Below are 19,497 nucleotides of genomic sequence, written 5' to 3'. Positions count from 1 at the left end.
CTCTTTCTCATAACGAGCTCACAATGTTCTGTTTTTGATGACGTGGGTACCCTTACCCACACATATGCCAGAGAAGCCTAGAAACTTGGAAGCAACATACACAGGCTGTTAGGCCAATAAAGCTCCAAGCTTCATCATTAAAGCTTCTAGGATGATTGGGAAAGCTCCTCGCTACAGTAAGAAAAGTCACATCTGATGTTACATAAAGCTGAAATCTGTCATAAACCATAAATGTCGACACGGCAGAGAAAATGTAGATAGAAAGTTATACTAAAATGGTATTACTTGTTTGAAAAATGCTAAAAAAGGAGTTTACCCTTTCCCTTTTAGAAGCTTAATGTCACGGAGCTATCCCTTTGACTCCGTGTGGCGCCCGAAGGCCAGCCAATTGGTCCGCTCACGATCAGGGCTTGCTGGTTTAGTCATGCCTTGGACTCATCATGCGAGCGACAACAGCTCACAACCAGCGATGCGTTCGTCGTGCAAGCACGACTAGGCATGTACGCCTTCTTTCCCGCTGAGGCCGTGCCCGATGAAGTCCGGGACGAGCCAACAAACCCAAGCGTTACAACACAAATTAAGCATCTCGATCTTCAAATATTTGGTCTGTGACACTCTCCCACCACCATAACCATGCACGTCCTCGTGCATGCACTTGTCGTCCCAAACCGACGTGCAAGACTTAGATGCTGGTCTTCCCCTATGCCATGCATATCTGAAGGGCAAGTTCGCCGTCCCATACCAGCTCACAAGCCGAAGCCATGCGTTTTGAGAATGATTCACTATGATAAATGGGACACCAGATAGTTCAGCCAAAATGTGAGTTAGCCGTGTCGGTTTATTATGCCGTCGGATTATGTGACGCCGACGTTCGCCAAATTAGCAGACTTCAACCCAGATTACGGCTCTGCCACACCGTAAAACTTTTAACACGAGCACGGTGGCTTTCACTTCACTGGACTAGGGCGGAGCTCACGATCCCATAATCGTGGCTTACAAAGACCATTTGATCTTCTCCCACCACCATTGCATAACTCATCCTTGACATTTCTAAGCTTTTTTGGTTGAGTGTGCACGTTCCAACGTATCTGAGGTTCGACCTGGCTTTGATACCACTTGTCACGGAGCTATCCCTTTGACTCCGTGTGGCGCCCGAAGGCCAGCCAATCGGTCCGCTCACGATCAGAGCTTGCTGGTTTCGTCCTGCCTTGGACTCATCAGGCGAGCGCATTCCTTAGACTCATCAGGCGAGCGACAACAGCTCGCAACCAGCGATGCGTTCGTCGTACAAGCACGACAAGACATGTACGCCTTCTTTCCCGCTGAGGCTGTGCCCGATGAAGTCCGGGACGAACCAACAAACCCAAGCGTTACAACACAAATTAAGCATCTCGATCTTCAAATATTTGATCCGTGACATTAAGCTTACCAAGAGAAGCTTTCGCATTGCCTATAAAAGGAGGGTTTCATATGCGGTATTTTCATTCACCCTTATTCTATTCTCTCTACTCTTTCTTTGTACTTACTCTCTTATCACCTTTTATATGTATCAAATCAATGATTCTAACGCCGGAGCTGATTGCATGAGACCACCTCCTACGGAGAGACTAACTGGTTGTGCTTCTTTGATCTTAGCAGGTTAGGAAGCTCTGTTAGTGTCATACTCTTTGATTGCATACCTTCAGTGTAGCCATACCTGTAGCAACAAGCGACGCCCACCGTGGGACTGGAGCTACTTAGAACAAAAATTCCATTAGTCTCAGACTCTCAGTCCTCTTGTTCTAAAATATTTTTCTTGTATGGCTGAAAAAGAGTATTCCTAGTAAGAGTTTTCCTTCTAACGATGATCGGCCTCAAGATAACTCCTCTTCGAGGATGATATCGGTTGTAGTTCTCCAAAAACGGAAAGACCGTCGGTCACACCGTCGATGCAAGATTTTTAGTTTCAAACACGACATTCGTCCAGAAGTGGAATTTTCTTTCCAAGAGATGAATTTTTGCTCCCCGTAGCCAGAAGGTGTTAAAAGAAACTTCATTTAACTCAGGGAGCTAATGAACAACTATGCTTAGGAGGAACGAGCGAAAGGGGTGAGGATAAGGTTAGTTACCGTGAATAACCTGATATCACACTCTCACTGATACCTAGTTCACCAAGCATTAGTACACCTTCCCTATCAGGAAGAAACACTCCAAGACCAAGCAACTCACCAGGTGGGGAAGCAAGGAACATGAACTCTCCCCGGGAAAGGGTAAGCTTATCAACTTCACCCATAACTCCCACAGGAACAAGAGAGTATACCATGGAGCAGTTGCTTCAAAGCTCACCTTCTGCAATTATTCCCCCAACATGTACTTCCTTGGTGGAAACCCTGATGTCCTTGCCTTTGGCTAACTCGATATTGATCTACGAAACCAAAAACGCACGGATTTTGTTTCGGTGGATGAAAATGAACGATAAAGAACACAAGATGTAATCTCTTTGAAGCTCGATATAAATTTTGGCAGAGTTTCATCACAATTTGGATCTTGTAAAAATGTATTATCTTCTAACTAACTTACAATTGAAACTATTTATACTCAAGCAACCGATACTCTAACTTCATTCTCCATTCTTTAACTTCACCCTCCATTCTCTACATAGGTTTACATCTTCCATTCTCTACATAAGTTTGTGTGTGTAGTAATATTTAGAGCATGGCTACCATTCCAGTACAATTTCTAGCGAATGCCATTTACTCTACAAACACAAAGCGTGTGGCAAATATCTCTAGGTATATGAACTTTATACAAAGACTAAATGACTAATCGGTTCATCTCTCAACACTTGTCACACCAAAAATGTACTAACAATCTCCCCCTTGACAATTGTTGGAGTTCGTTAAGCTTTAGTCTTTGTCTCTTTGCTTTTTGTTGATCTTCATGTGTGTCTTTATACAGGTGATGACATGTAGAAAATGCACTAGCTGTAACCCCCCCTTGGCATGAGTTGTATGTCTCTAATCTTTATCAGTTTCTAGCTTGTACACACGATCAGCATCTTTAATTCCCCTTAACTCGAACACTCTGCCATAACTTCTATTCACCATGTTGAGTAGATGCAATGATTGAAAAAATCATCATTCAGCCAAAAATGCAGTCAATCACCACATTCTATCAATAAATTGTAAAGTTTATAATCTTGATCTAACATTTGAGTACAAATTGTATGCACATGAATGTTTAATGGTGAAAAACCTTTTGGAGCTCGGAAAAACAGTTTGAAAATGTATATCACTTGTCGGAAGATAAAAAATAAATTGGAACGAAAAATACTTTTGGCTTTTACAAAGTTTATGCTAAAACACACCGAAAATATTTTCAAAATTAAAGCAATAAACATAAGTAGTACAAATAATTTATATTTTTGTGAGAAGGATCACAACATGGGATCATATTGACCAATAACGTCCTAAGCTACACTTTCATTTCTACATTATTATGCACATAATCCAAAGATGATAGCAGATATAATGCCCACTTTAAACTTTACACAAATCTTTCAGTAGCTTTACGATACGTTTAAGGTTTAATTGAGCACAAATCTTATGTAGACCCCATCTATCAGGCGCAATTTTTATCTAATACAATGTATTTAAAATGTATTTTCATTTTCACATTCTTAACATGATTAGTTGTGACCTATGCAAAAATAATAATTAAAAAGAAACTAAAGCAGAATGTTAAAATTTTACCCTTAGGATCAATATTTCTACACGCAAATAAGGTTCCATTTTAATATAACAAAAAGATAAAATAAATTGAATTGTATAAGGCTTTAACAATTTAGTAGGATAATCTCATATTATCGCGCAGAGAAAGTCCAAAGCCTTATATGAAACACCAAGAAAATAAAGCAAAATCTCAGGGTCTTAACTCTCAGGTTGGATACTCTTATCACACAATGAGAATACAAGACTTTTCAAAATAAAAATAAAATAAAAAAATAAATTTTAATTTATTTGCAAAATAAAAAGAAAAATAAGCTGAATTTCTTTGCAAAAAGAATGCATGCACACACATAAATCATTAAACTTTTTGGAACTTAAAAGCAGATATTAAATATACATCAAGATGTTGTACCACTAGATTTGACAAACATTTAGGTTTATATATTTTCAACACTTATATGATTTAGCAAGCCTATGATACACATTATACAAATGATCTTACGACAATTTTAGTCTAATTTGTCCATGTGCTAGGTACGTTAAGTCAATGTACCATCATTTCCCATAATGTTGGATCAAATATCACAAAGTTTTTAAAGATCATGTTCACAAAAAAAATGATAACAAAAGAAAAGCGATCTTCCAACATGGATAATTTTTTTAATAATCATGTTCACCAAAAAGAATTTAAAAAAAAGATTGAAAAAAAAATCAGCAAAAAGCCAAAAAGAAAATCAGTTCTTATTCAGTTATGTGATTAGCAGTCTGTTTGTTTTTTTATTAGAGTTCTGTGTATTTGTTTAATTGGGTTTCATCCACCTTAGTCACTAAATATGCCTATTCCGCACCTAACCTAGACCTCAGCAAAACCCTAGTCCGAGTCTTTATGCAACCGGTGGGTAATGGGTGGAGATAAGACTGACCTGCAATCTTATTAAGTTGTGACTCATATTTGGTATTTGAGGGCAGAGACATATACTGGCACATCTTTTGCTAGTCCATATATTAAACCGAGAGGAGTGTTGATAGTGTGAGGGGTATGGACATGTATGCCTCAACCGGAAACAAAGTACACTTGTCTGGGCGGCTCTAATGTTTTTATTATAGCACTTAACCTTATTTGTGGGATGTCAATCTAGAAAGTGTCAGTCTAGAAAACTAGATATGACCTTAAACCTTACTAGTATTAATGGCGATAATTTATGAACCTATAATAGAGGTTGATGTTTGCTTTAGAGTTTGCTTGAGGGCAAGCAAAAGATAAGTGTGGGGATGTGATGGTTGGTTAATTTGTATATAATTAAGTTCGTTTATTTATTAGTTTTAACTGTTTATTGTGGGAACTTCGATACTTCATACGTGTTTATTGTATTTCAGGTCATAGACGTTAAAGTGCCTAATTTGGACCTGTACGAGCACGAGATGAAGACCCGAGATGACGTGTTTTAGTGTATGATCAAAACTGGAGGATCTGGGTAAAAGTTGGTTTAGCATATCATTTGTTGAAATCAAAGTATCTTATGCTATGTAGAGAAGCAACGCACATCAGGAAGTTTTAAAGTATGGTTTGCTGAATAATACTCTAAAGTTAGAGTACCATTTGTTGAGCCAGAGTACCATTTGCTGAAGCTAGAGTAAAACTACGGGAGTCGCTATTTTAATACCCTATAAAAGGATAAAGTTAGGGTTTCATTCAGAACTTCTTCCAGGCAGTTACCAGAGCTTAGAGAGGGCGATTCCACCATTCCGATTCATACCGAGATCACATTCATGTTCCATATCATCATAATTGAAGATTCCATGATGTCGAGGCTAGGCTAACTTCTCTGATTCGTTCCCAGGATGTAAAGTTTGTATTTATTCAGTTTTGATTGTAACCAAGAACATACTATTTGTAATTGTCTTTGATTGATCTATGAGTATTGATATTTAGTATTGATGTGCATTCAATCGGTTTAGGTTTACGTTGATCAGAACGATTAGTTTGTCGGTTGCTATAATAATTGCTCATAGGGTTGTTTAACTAGTTTGAATACAACAAAGCACACAATTGCCCTTAGTTGAGTCACACTGGCAGGGACCGTTTGATAACCAGTGTCGTGTGTTAGCGATTGTTGGTGCCTAAGGTTTAACTCGTTAATCAGTCTTTAGTCAGTCTGTGATAATTAATCTGTTAGGTTGCATGAGAAACTGTTTAATTGCATTCTTGAACCCCGGGATGAGTCTTCTTTGTTAATTGTTTGAATTTGTGAATTTTCTTAATCAATATTTAAACCAATTTATTTGCTTGTGTGATCAGCACTAAAATCTGTTACTTCATAATATTAGAAATATGTTACACGATTACATTGATCACATACTCCTGGTGGATACGATACCTTATTTACCCTATCTACTTAGGTTATTTAGGTTTTTTGCATGACTCAAACGACAGTCATCAGCTGGTACTTGCACCTTGATTTTGGTATGGAGGTTTAGGTTGAGAGGGTTGGTTTTGATTAAAAGAGCATTTATCAAAGCCAGGTGGAGCTTGATTGTTGGCTCCGTCTCTCCAACTGAAGTTTGGATAATTTCCCTAACCAGGGTTGTAAGTGTTTCCATACATGTTATTTTTTTGGCTTACAAAATCACAATCTTCGATGGTCATACTTTGGCAGCCTTTTCTAAGATCTCGAATGTCTCATTATGTAATTTGGTTCTGAGATCTCTACTAGCGACCTGATCGATTGCTTGTTTGTTTCAGCTAGTTTGAGCGTCGAAGAAATTTTGGACTTGAAACCATTTTTTCAATCCATGGTGCGAAAATCGTCAAAGAAGGCTCATGTATCTATCCCATGCTGCTTGTAGTGACTCGTCTTCATCGGTCCGGAATCCAGTGATGCTGGCACAATACTTAGCAGTTTTGTTGGGGTAGAAAGTATTTTAGAAGGAATTGCTCTTCCATCTGATAACAAGTGGTGATGGCATCGGAAGGTAGAGATTCAAGCCATTTAAAGGCGTAACCTGGGAGTGAAAATGGAAAGAGTTTGAGTCTCGCTTGGTCTTCAGAGAAAAGTTGAATTTTGAAAGTTCCACAAATTTGAAGAAATCGGGAAATATGACACAAGGGATCTACGTCGAGAAGGCCATGAAATTGAACAAAATTTTCGATCATATGAATGGCACTAGATTTAATTTCAAAGTTTTGAAGTATTTCAGGTGGTGCAACGCTAATTCCATAGCCGTTAAGTGTCGGCTTGCCATATTGGCTCATGTTTAGCTCATCGTCTACCGATGCCATCATAGGTTCCTTTTGGTTTTCTTTGGTTGATGTACCTTCCTCTGGTTCGTTATAAACTCCTTCGGTTGCTTTTCGTGCCCAAGTGCGTGTTCTTTGGTAAAAGTGACGTTCGGATTCGGAAAGTGGTGAAAGGAGGTCTGGAGTAGATGTAGAGGAGATACACTAACTAAGAAAGTAAAAAAGATCTAAATTCATAACTAAAACTAATCTAAAGTAAAATTAATCTAAAGTAAGAAACTTATCAACTAGAAATATATTAATTAAAATTTAAACTAAAGCTAAAATTGAAAAATAAAGAAGGTAGAAAACTATTTTTGGTCTTTTTTAATAAGTTTTTAAATATATATTATTGTGACAACTGCCCGAATCCGACCCGACCCAGGTACCCGTTTTCGAATCCGATTCTTTTTATGATTTAAAATTTGATTATTAATCTTTGTAAATTTAACATTAAATAAATTATATATATATATTTTTATATTACTTACTAATAATAATAATTCTCTTTCTTGTCGCCGTCCCGCCTCTTTCTCTTTCTTGTCGCCGTCCCGCCTCTTTCTCTTTCTTGTCGCCGTCCCGCCTCTTTCTCTCTCTTGTCGCCATCTCGCCTCCTTTTCTCTCTTGTCGCCGTCCCGCCCCTTTTGCTTAACCCTTGCGCCTTGAACCCCCTTTTTCTCTTAACTCTTTGCTTGTCCTTTGGTTCTTCCCGCCTAAGGATGTCTGCGCAGCTCCACGCGCCAGACTCCTTACAAGGAAGCCTACATGAAGACCAGTTGTTCCTGCGATACGCGAGGCGAACTGTTCTCGCAGCGCGCTAAGAATTGTAGTTCTTCTCGCAGCGCGCTAAGAATGGTAGTTCTTCCCGCGACGCGCTAAGAATTGTAGTTCTTCTCGCAGCGCGCTAAGAATGGTAGTTCTTCCCGCGACGCGCTAAGGATTTGTAGTTCTTCCCGCGGCGCGCTGAGAATGGTAATTCTTCCCGCGGCGCGCTAAGGATAATAGTTCTTCCCGCGGCGCGCTAAGGATTGTTCTCTGTCTGCCTTCGCCCTCGCGCGTGCGCTCGAACCTTCTCGCGCTAGACCTTAAGTCTTTTCTTCTGTTTAGGTCAGCCTGTATCTTTTGATCTCTTATCTTTTGAGCTCTTGAGGTCAGTTCCGACATCTGTCCGAAAAGCCACTTTCGGCGCAGCATGCGCACCAACCCTATTGGTTGACAGAAAAAGTGACTGACATAATCTTTTGAAATCTTCTTTTGCATGCCTTGACCAGTACCTTTATCTGACTCCTCCCATGCTTTATTCTGTAACCTGTCAGCCCTTTTTCCTGTTCCCCGGCTGCCATATCTTTTGATATCTTTTGCTTTTGTTTTCTTGTGCTTTTTAATATCTTTTGCCTGATTTGATGAGATACTTTCCCCTTTTCTAGGGATTGTGTTCCCTAGGGTTTCCCTATATATAATACTATTTTCTTGTTATTTAACACTACACACACAAACACTTAAACTCTCCCCAAATCTTTCTCCCTTTGCTCTCTGCCGTTGTTCCTCAGCCGCCTCCTCTCTCTGCCTTCGTCTTTTCCCTTGTCCTGCCCAGATTTCCGGTAATATATAATTTATAATAATTTGTTAAAGATACATATTACTATGCTAACATATATTCAAGGCATAAAACAAATCATTAAACCAATAACCTCTTATTTATAGGTTAACTTGTGCTTGTTTAAAAGTTGATTCTTGCATTACCTTTCAACACACCTTTTTCAGGTGAGTAATCTCGTACCTAATCCCTTTTTATTTTTAATGTTTTGGGATGTTCATGTGTTCGTACAAACTTGAGTCTTAAACTTGTTTATAAACTTTTGTCGCGCAAAACCCCATGTGTTATGGACGTAGACTTGGCTGTTTATTTGTATGTGTGGATCATTAACCGTCTTGTCGGCCTATTCCGCAGTTTTCATGGATCCATTAGATGAACACGGGAGAACTATCGTTTATGATTTCTCTTTAGTTTACACTTGCACAGTTTTCTTGTTTTTGTGCTCAATTGGGAGCACGGATTGAACTATGAGCTATGATCTAAGGCTTGATCACAATCTGATTACACCCTTGTTGAACGCCAGTTATACACATGTTGCGCGCAGTGTTTGTATTATCTATTTATATGTATTAAACTTGATTTCTCACCGACACGCAAGTGTTGACGTTTTATTTTAACACATGTTCAGGTTTGCTGTAGCTGTTTCTGGAAGCTTGAGGACACATAGGATGTTTTCTTTTCTTTTGGACCTAGTTTAAAATGTAACAGGACAAGTTATGTTATTTGAATATTTTAAGTTATGATATGATTTATGTTACTTTATGTCATGTTCTGCGCGTGCGCAATGAAATGTATTTATTAAATATTGACACCCAAATAGTGTCGCGAGTAATGAAACAATACGTGGCGCCCCGATGTATAATCCGCCATCGGTCGGGGTGTTACAGATTGGTATCAGAGCTCCGTGACTTTAGGATAGGTGGTTAGACGTAACGACCTAGGATACCTAAGAGTCCCTTCTCGCGCATGAGAAATATCTCATGTTTGCGCGCTAATTGTTATTTACTCGATATTTATAAAATATGCTTGCGCTTACGCAGCGCATGATTTCATGTTTATTTCGCGATCTTTCGATTTTTATTGTTGAATTTCAGTTTATTTCTTTACTTACATATTCGTTTGTTGTGGGGATTGAAAATCCGAGAAGTCATGGTGGTACATGAATAGTTGATTTTCAATTACCATTAACTTTATGTTTCAAATTGAAGATTTGAAAAGTCATGGTGATACATGAATTGTCAATCTCCAATATTGATTTACTCGATATTTTAAATTGAAGATCTGAAAAGTCATGGTGATACATGAATTGTCAACCTTCAATGCTCGTTTACTCGATATTTTAAATTGAGAATTCGGAAAGTCATGGTGATGCATGAATTGTCGATTTTCAATTCGAATTCATTACCTGTATTAAGTTTGCATTTAAATTCATATTTTATTTCAAAATTTGATAGCATTTAACTCCGCGAAACAAGCTTTACGACGATATAACTTGCGCTAAAACGATTTCCCATACCAAGATATTAACAAAAATTAAAACTTTTATAGAATGCCTCCGCTATCTCGCCGATTTCAGAGGAGAGAAGCCTCGCGCAGGCTTAGACAGCAACGTTCCCAGGAAATGGCCGCCGCGATAGCCCAAGCCTTAAACCAAAATAATCCCAACCCCTCCGGATACAATATTAAATCCTTTAATGCGGGTAACCCTCCGAAATTCACAGGACTTGAAGGAGCCACCTTAATGCTCCAATGGCTCGAGAAAATTGAGAACACCTTTCTCCATACCCAATGCCCTCCAGACCGACGAACCTTATACGCCTCAAGTGTCCTAGAATCAAGGGCGCTTACTTGGTGGAATGGAGTAGCTCATGCGCGTGGCGCAGAGGCTGCTTCTAGCATGCTCTGGGAGGAATTCAAGGAGCTTTTGACTAGAGAATTCTGCCCTCCCAACGAAATAAAGCGCCTTGAGGAGGAATTCTGGAACTTGAAGCAATACAGTGGCGAAGCGCGCGAGTACGCGACGCGCTTCCACGAACTATGCTTGCTTGTCCCGCACCTAGTTACCCCTTCCCGCCGAGCCATCGAGAAGTTCCTTGGGGGTCTCCCCATGGAAATCCAAGATTCTGTATGGGCCAGGAACCCAGCAACCCTCTCTGACGCCATCGAGTTGGCCGCTGTGCTCAGCGACAACCATGTCAAGGCAGGAACCCTGTTCCTGCGGGGAGCCAAAAAGACCAAACCCACCAAGACTGTCACAGAACCAACAGAAACCAAGCCAGAACCCTCAAACCGTAACAACCTCAAGCGCAGGCGCAAAGCCTATGCGCTTACCAACCCGCCCATTGTCCAGCAACCCGCCTATCAACCTCCAGTACACGCCCCTAACCCACTGTCAACTTACCCAACACCTCCTGTAGTCCACAACTATGCCTTAACCAATCCAGCACTCCCTGCCCCGCCAACTAAGAAACCCTACACAGGAAACCAACCCTTTTGCCCAACCTGTAGACTTCATCACCCACCTCAAGTCCCGTGTCGACAATGTAACCGATGTGGCCGTACTGGTCACATTGCTGAGAACTGTAGAATCCTTCCCGCCAACCCAATCGCGCATACACCACCAACTTACCCGCTAAACCCACAACCAACATACCCTAATCCACGACCCAGGTCGTGCTATAACTGCGGTGATCCCAGTCATTTCCGGAACGCGTGCCCGAGACTACAAGTACAAATTACGCAAGCGAACCCAGTTAACCAAATTTCGAACCAAGTGACGCGCGGACGAGCTTTTAATATAACCGCGCACCAAGCGCAAGCGATTAATGACGTGGTTAATGGTACATTTTTACTTAACGGACAATATGCATCCATACTTTTTGATACTGGCGCCGATAGAAGTTTTATTTCTCGCGCATTTGAGCAGAAACTTGCGCGACCGCGCATAAACTTAAACGAAAACTTTTCAGTTGAATTGGCTAATGGTGAAACTATTTTAATAAACTCCGTAATCAAAGATTGCACGCTTAACCTTAACGAAAACGATTTTCTAATTGACCTCATTCCTATGCCGCTTGGAAGCTTTGATGTTATTATCGGTATGGACTGGCTCTCGCAAAATCGCGCCGAAGTTATTTGCGCCAAAAAGATGATTCGCATTCCTCGAGAAAATGGTGATCTTCATATCTACGGCGAGAAACCATCTAACGGTCTTAAACTAATGTCATGCACTGAAGCCCGAAGACTTTTGCGGAAGAAATGTGTTGCATTCTTAGCCCATGTGGTCAAACCCGATGAAGGAAAGAAGAAACTTTCTGAAATCCCCATCGTGCGTGACTTTCCTGATGTCTTTCCCGATGATCTTTTTGGTTTACCTCCCGCTCGGGAAGTCGAGTTTCGTATTGATCTGGTCCCTGGTGCTTCCCCCGTAGCCAAATCTCCTTATCGTCTTGCGCCCGCTGAAATGCAAGAATTAGCAAGTCAACTCCAAGAGTTGACCGCTAAAGGATTCATTCGCCCTAGCTCTTCGCCCTGGGGTGCTCCGGTGTTGTTCGTTAAAAAGAAAGATGGTACGTTTCGCATGTGTATTGATTATCGCAAGCTGAACAAGCTCACCATTAAGAACCGGTATCCCTTACCGCGTATTGACGACCTCTTTGACCAACTCCAAGGTGCCTCTTGTTTCTCCAAAATCGATCTCCGTTCGGGCTATCACCAGTTGCGTATCCGCGAAGAGGATATTCCCAAGACTGCATTTCGAACCCGCTATGGCCATTTTGAATTCCTGGTCATGTCCTTCGGTTTAACCAACGCACCCGCCGTTTTCATGGATCTAATGAATCGGGTGTGTAGGCCTTTCTTGGATAAATTCGTGATCGTGTTCATCGATGATGTTCTGGTGTATTCTAAAACCAAGGCCGAGCATGAACAACATCTTCAGTTGGTGTTGCAAAAGCTTCGAACCGAGCAACTCTTTGCCAAACTCTCCAAGTGTGAGTTTTGGTCGGATGAAGTACAGTTTCTTGGTCATGTTGTAAACAAGATGGGTATTCATGTCGACCCATCCAAGATTGAAGCAATCAAGAACTGGATTACGCCATCCACTCCTACCGAAATCCGTTCCTTTTTGGGCTTAGCTGGTTACTACCGGCGATTTATTTCGAACTTCTCAAAGATCGCTTTGCCTTTAACAGCTTTAACGCACAAAGGCAAACCGTATATTTGGGGCTCTAAGCAAGAAGAAGCCTTTCTGAAGCTCAAGCGATTGTTGTGCGAAGCTCCTGTTCTAGCGTTACCTGAGGGTACTGATGATTTTGTCGTGTACTGTGATGCCTCCAACCAAGGTCTCGGTTGTGTACTTATGCAACGAGGCAAGGTTATCGCTTACGCGTCAAGGCAACTTAAAATTCATGAAAAGAATTATACGACTCACGACCTCGAACTTGGTGCAGTTGTATTTGCCTTAAAAATCTGGAGACACTACCTCTATGGGACTAAGTGTATCATCTACACCGACCATAAAAGCCTTCAGCATATTTTTGATCAAAAGGAACTTAACATGAGACAACGCCGATGGAACGAACTCATCAGCGATTACGATTGTGAGATCCGGTATCACCCTGGAAAGGCTAATGTGGTAGCCGATGCGCTCAGCCGCAAACCCAGCCAACTTAACTGTATCTTGCCGCGCACGCAGCTTCACTTCGCGCCGATTCAAAGCAATCTTGAATCACGCATTCGTGACGCGCAGCGCGCATCCATCAGCAATGGCAACCTTCGCGCCGAGTTAGCGTGTGGCGCGGAAGCGCATTTTGTCCCTAATCTGAGTGGAATTCTCTGCTATCTCAATCGCATCTGGATTCCCAATGATGAGAATCTTCGCTCTGTCATACTGAGTGAAGCGCACAAATCTCGGTATTCCGTTCATCCTGGTGCTGACAAAATGTACAAAGATTTGCGCCTTTCTTATTGGTGGCCTGGTATGAAAAAGGATATTGCTGTGTTCGTAGCTAAATGCCTAACTTGTTCTAAGGTAAAAGCTGAACATCAACGCCCATCTGGTTTGCTCGAACAACCTGAAATTCCTACGTGGAAATGGGAAAGTATAGCAATGGACTTTATCACCAAGTTACCCTTGACCGCAAGCAAACATGATAGCATTTGGGTAATAGTGGATCGATTGACCAAGTCTGCTCACTTTCTGCCCATTCGTGAAACCCACCGTGTTGAACAACTTGCGCATCTTTATGTCAAGGAGATTGTCTGCCGTCATGGTACTCCTTTGAGCATCATATCCGATTGCGATGGCCGTTTTATATCTCGCTTTTGGAAATCTCTCCAATCTGCGTTAGGAACTCGTTTGGACATGAGTACTGCATATCATCCTCAGACTGAGTGACAGTCTGAGCGAACCATTCAAACCCTTGAGGATATGCTTCGATCTTGTGTTCTTGATTTTGGAGGTAATTGGGATTCACACCTACCTCTGATCGAGTTCTCTTATAATAACAGCTATCATTCCAGCATCGGTATGGCCCCATTTGAAGCACTTTTCGGTCGAAAGTGCCGTTCACCAATTTGTTGGAACGAAGTGGGTGAAGTTCAAATCACAGGACCCGAACTAGTTCAAGAGACAACCGATAAAATCGCCAAGATCCGTGATCATCTGCTGACTGCCAGAAGCCGACAGAAGAGTTACGCAGATCGCAGGCGGAAGCCTCTCGAATTTCTAGTTGGTGATCTTGTTCTCCTCAAAGTGTCGCCCTGGAAGGGTGTTGTCCGCTTTGGGAAGAAAGGTAAGCTTGCGCCTCGTTATGTTGGTCCATTCAAGATTCTTGCGAGGGTGGGAAAAGTTGCCTACAAACTAGACCTGCCGCCCGCGCTCAGCAATGTGCATCCAACTTTCCATGTATCCAATCTCAAGAAATGTTTAGCTGATGAGAACCTTCACATACCACTTGATGAAGTTCAAGTTGATGAGTCTATGCATTTCGTTGAGAAGCCTGTTGAGATTATGGATCGCGAGGTAAAGCAAACCAAGCGCAGTCGCATCCCTATTGTTAAAGTTCGTTGGCAGTCCAAGCGCGGAGCCGAGTTCACTTGGGAAAGGGAAGATCAGATGAAGATCAAGTACCCGCACCTATTCTCTGCGCAACCTACTTCGAGATAAATTTCGGGACGAAATTTCTTAAAGTAGGGGAGACTGTGACAACTGCCCGAATCCGACCCGACCCAGGTACCCGTTTTCGAATCCGATTCTTTTTATGATTTAAAATTTGATTATTAATCTTTGTAAATTTAACATTAAATAAATTATATATATATATTTTTATATTACTTACTAATAATAATAATTCTCTTTCTTGTCGCCGTCCCGCCTCTTTCTCTTTCTTGTCGCCGTCCCGCCTCTTTCTCTTTCTTGTCGCCGTCCCGCCTCTTTCTCTCTCTTGTCGCCATCTCGCCTCTTTTTCTCTCTTGCCGTCGTCCCGCCCCTTTTGCTTAACCCTTGCGCCTTGAACCCCCTTTTTCTCTTAACTCTTTGCTTGTCCTTTGGTTCTTCCCGCCTAAGGATGTCTGCGCAGCTCCACGCGCCAGACTCCTTACAAGGAAGCCTGCGTGAAGACCAGTTGTTCCTGCGATACGCGAGGCGAACTGTTCTCGCAGCGCGCTAAGAATTGTAGTTCTTCTCGCAGCGCGCTAAGAATGGTAGTTCTTCCCGCGACGCGCTAAGAATTGTAGTTCTTCTCGCAGCGCGCTAAGAATGGTAGTTCTTCCCGCGACGCGCTAAGGATTTGTAGTTCTTCCCGCGGCGCGCTAAGGATAATAGTTCTTCCCGCGGCGCGCTAAGGATTGTCCTCTGTCTGCCTTCGCCCTCGCGCGTGCGCTCGAACCTTCTCGCGCTAGACCTTAAGTCTTTTCTTCTGTTTAGGTCAGCCTGTATCTTTTGATCTCTTATCTTTTGAGCTCTTGAGGTCAGTTCCGACATCTGTCCGAAAAGCCACTTTCGGCGCAGCATGCGCACCAACCCTATTGGTTGACAGAAAAAGTGACTGACATAATCTTTTGAAATCTTCTTTTGCATGCCTTGACCAGTACCTTTATCTGACTCCTCCCATGCTTTATTCTGTAACCTGTCAGCCCTTTTTCCTGTTCCCCGGCTGCCATATCTTTTGATATCTTTTGCTTTTGTTTTATTGTGCTTTTTAATATCTTTTGCCTGATTTGATGAGATACTTTCCCCTTTTCTAGGGATTGTGTTCCCTAGGGTTTCCCTATATATAATACTATTTTCTTGTTATTTAACACTACACACACAAACACTTAAACTCTCCCCAAATCTTTCTCCCTTTGCTCTCTGCCGTTGTTCCTCAGCCGCCTCCTCTCTCTGCCTTCGTCTTTTCCCTTGTCCTGCCCAGATTTCCGGTAATATATAATTTATAATAATTTGTTAAAGATACATATTACTATGCTAACATATATTCAAGGCATAAAACAAATCATTAAACCAATAACCTCTTATTTATAGGTTAACTTGTGCTTGTTTAAAAGTTGATTCTTGCATTACCTTTCAACACACCTTTTTCAGGTGAGTAATCTCGTACCTAATCCCTTTTTATTTTTAATGTTTTGGGATGTTCATGTGTTCGTACAAACTTGAGTCTTAAACTTGTTTATAAACTTTTGTCGCGCAAAACCCCATGTGTTATGGACGTAGACTTGGCTGTTTATTTGTATGTGTGGATCATTAACCGTCTTGTCGGCCTATTCCGCAGTTTTCATGGATCCATTAGATGAACACGGGAGAACTATCGTTTATGATTTCTCTTTTGTTTACACTTGCACAGTTTTCTTGTTTTTGTGCTCAATTGGGAGCACGGATTGAACTATGAGCTATGATCTAAGGCTTGATCACAATCTGATTAAACCCTTGTTGAACACCAGTTATACACATGTTGCGCGCAGTGTTTGTATTATCTATTTATATGTATTAAACTTGATTTCTCACCGACACGCAAGTGTTGACGTTTTATTTTAACACATGTTCAGGTTTGCTGTAGCTGTTTCTGGAAGCTTGAGGACACATAGGATGTTTTCTTTTCTTTTGGACCTAGTTTAAAATGTAACAGGACAAGTTATGTTATTTGAATATTTTAAGTTATGATATGATTTATGTTACTTTATGTCATGTTCTGCGCGTGCGCAATGAAATGTATTTATTAAATATTGACACCCAAATAGTGTCGCGAGTAATGAAACAATACGTGGCGCCCCGATGTATAATCCGCCATCGGTCGGGGTGTTACAATTATGAACAAGGTTTAAAAAATACTTGGATTGTTTGTAAAGATTTCATCGTGTGTCCCCGGCAACGGCGCCAAAAACTTGGTGCAGGCTTGTTTAGTTTTCGAAGGTATTATTCACGCAATGTCTATTTTTAAATTAAAAAAATAATTATTATCTTAACTAAACGACACACAAATAGGCAAGTGTACATATCGTATATTTAGTAAAGTATAGGTAAGAACCAAGTATCAATCCACGGACACAATTGTAGATTTCATTTACTACTATATCGTTGTATTTATTTCAACCGGAAATGCATATCATTTTGGTTTTGGTTTTGATAAGTAAATTTAAAGAAAATAAAAACATAAAATTAAAAGAAAATAATTTTGGATTTTTATATTTTTAGATAGAAGATCAAAGATAAAAGTGTATCATCTTGGTTTAAACTCCTCTTAACTTGGTTTAACAATGAATTAGTAAACATGTGATATGAGCTTGCTATGGTGATTAATGTGGGAATAAAACCATATTGAGCCATGTAACCCCATGATAATTAAATAAAGATATATGCATAACTTTATGATCTCAACTAAAACATCATTTTATGTACGCAAGTGGTTTATGATAAATATTTATAAAATAACTCACTTTAAAGATGAGACAATCCTTTAAATTACTAAGTGAATTGTCCTTGATACTTTAGTAAAAATAACCTTTGTATTATACATAAATTATCAATTAAGATTACTTGAGTTGCAAATGATTAACCTTGAATTACCAAATATTAAACCACATAATTCTTGAGCAATTATAGAACTCATGTAATAACCGCCCGAGAGTTGTTAAAATAGGTTATATTGCACACTCACTTAGTGAGTAATTAACCGAATTAAGTGGGTGAATATCAACAATCCGTTTTCACAAACATTGTTGATATGTCAAACTTAAAATGATTAATCACTACTAATATTTCACTTGGTCCATGTAAATCTTAGGATTCACGCTTTTTTCCCCGACCAAGCCCTTACAAGAATGGCAATTCCTTGGCTTATCATCAAGCTCCGAACTTGGCGGCTTATTTAAATATTTTTAATTTAATATCCAAACCCTTACAAGAGTGGTAGTTCCCCGTATTATCATCAAGATCGAACTTGGTGTATATTTAAAGGTTCGGCAAGGCCTCACAAGACTAGCAATTTCTCGGCTTATCATTAAGCTTGGCACTTGGGTTAAGAGTATTTTAACATTCCTCATCAAGTGATAATTGCAACATAACCATTACGTATTAAAAACCAATCACATGTTTAACTATCATTATTAAATTCTAATTAATATTCATTATAAACTAAGATGATACGATGAAAGTTTAGGCAATAATAAACATAATGTTAATCATCAAAGTAATAAATACAAGCATGATCAGATTCAAACAATCTAACCAATTTGGATGACTAATCTTTGATAATAATGACTTCTTCCAAGAGCTTAATCTCCTTAATCTTCACGGGTTGGATGGATGTATAATTACCTTATTAATGGTGGTGAAAGAGGTGGTTGAAGTGGAGTAAATGAGGTTGGAAGGTGTATTGAATGAGAAAGATGATCATTTAATTTATAGGCTGATCTGGGTGACAAAACATGGCCATGTTGAGATGGGCACGACCATGTTTTGAGTTTTTTGTTTGGTGATGGTGTCGGAAAGTACAGCAGGATTTTTTTGTCTAAACACGACCATGTTTTGCCTGGGCATGGCCATGTTGAGATGGGAACGGCCAATTTTTGTCTAGGCACGGCTGTGTTAACTTCTTTTTTCTTATATTTTTAAATGCTCGATGTCAGATCGTAAAAAAAGGGAAGGCACAACCATGTTAAGCAAGGCACGGCCGCGGTGAGTCTACAACAGTCCAATTTTGTATTTTTCTCTTGTATTGATAGCATGGGCGTGTTTGGGGAAGGCACAACCATGTTAAGCTTCAGAATCTTCTATTTTGTCTTTCCCTCTTGTTCTTGATAACATGGGTGTATTGAGTTTAACATGGCCATGTGTTGTCTTCCTGAAATTTGTCTTTACTTTATAAGCTGCTCTAGACATGATCATGCCTTGATTCTCCATGGGGTATGTTGAGTCTGTTTTCACTGTTTATCTTCGTGTATCAACTTGTTTAATTCTTTAGGGCTATATTTACATATAGAATGAATTTATAAACATTTGTGGTTGTTTATTCTAATATAATTGCCGAATTTACACTTAATTGGAGATATTTTGGTTCCGAAAAGATGTATAAATTCTTATGCATTAAATCTATTCACACTTGAACCAATCTTGTCCTCAAGAAATATTTGAACAAATTCTTCAAATAGCATGTAAACTGAAACTAAATGTTTTAGTAATCCAAAAGAGCAAAATGTTTTAGTATTTGTAGTGATATTTATAACTATGGTTTGCTTTTATGCGCTTCATTTTATGCAAAACGTCACGTGCTCGCAATGTTCACAGACACTCGGCTTTATTTCTAGACATACGTGTAATATTGTATGTATAAACATTCTTAGCCAAGACACAACTTACAGAAAATATGTTTGTCGAGAGATCAGTTCTCCACCCACTTTGTGAAGTGCTGCATATGTTA

The sequence above is a fragment of the Bidens hawaiensis genome, unplaced genomic scaffold (genome assembly GCF_021521415.1).
Source record: "Bidens hawaiensis isolate Kalapana, Puna unplaced genomic scaffold, B.hawaiensis_p1.1 tig00041461_1, whole genome shotgun sequence".
Classification (NCBI taxonomy): domain Eukaryota; kingdom Viridiplantae; phylum Streptophyta; class Magnoliopsida; order Asterales; family Asteraceae; genus Bidens; species Bidens hawaiensis.
This window is presented reverse-complemented; position numbering follows the sequence as displayed.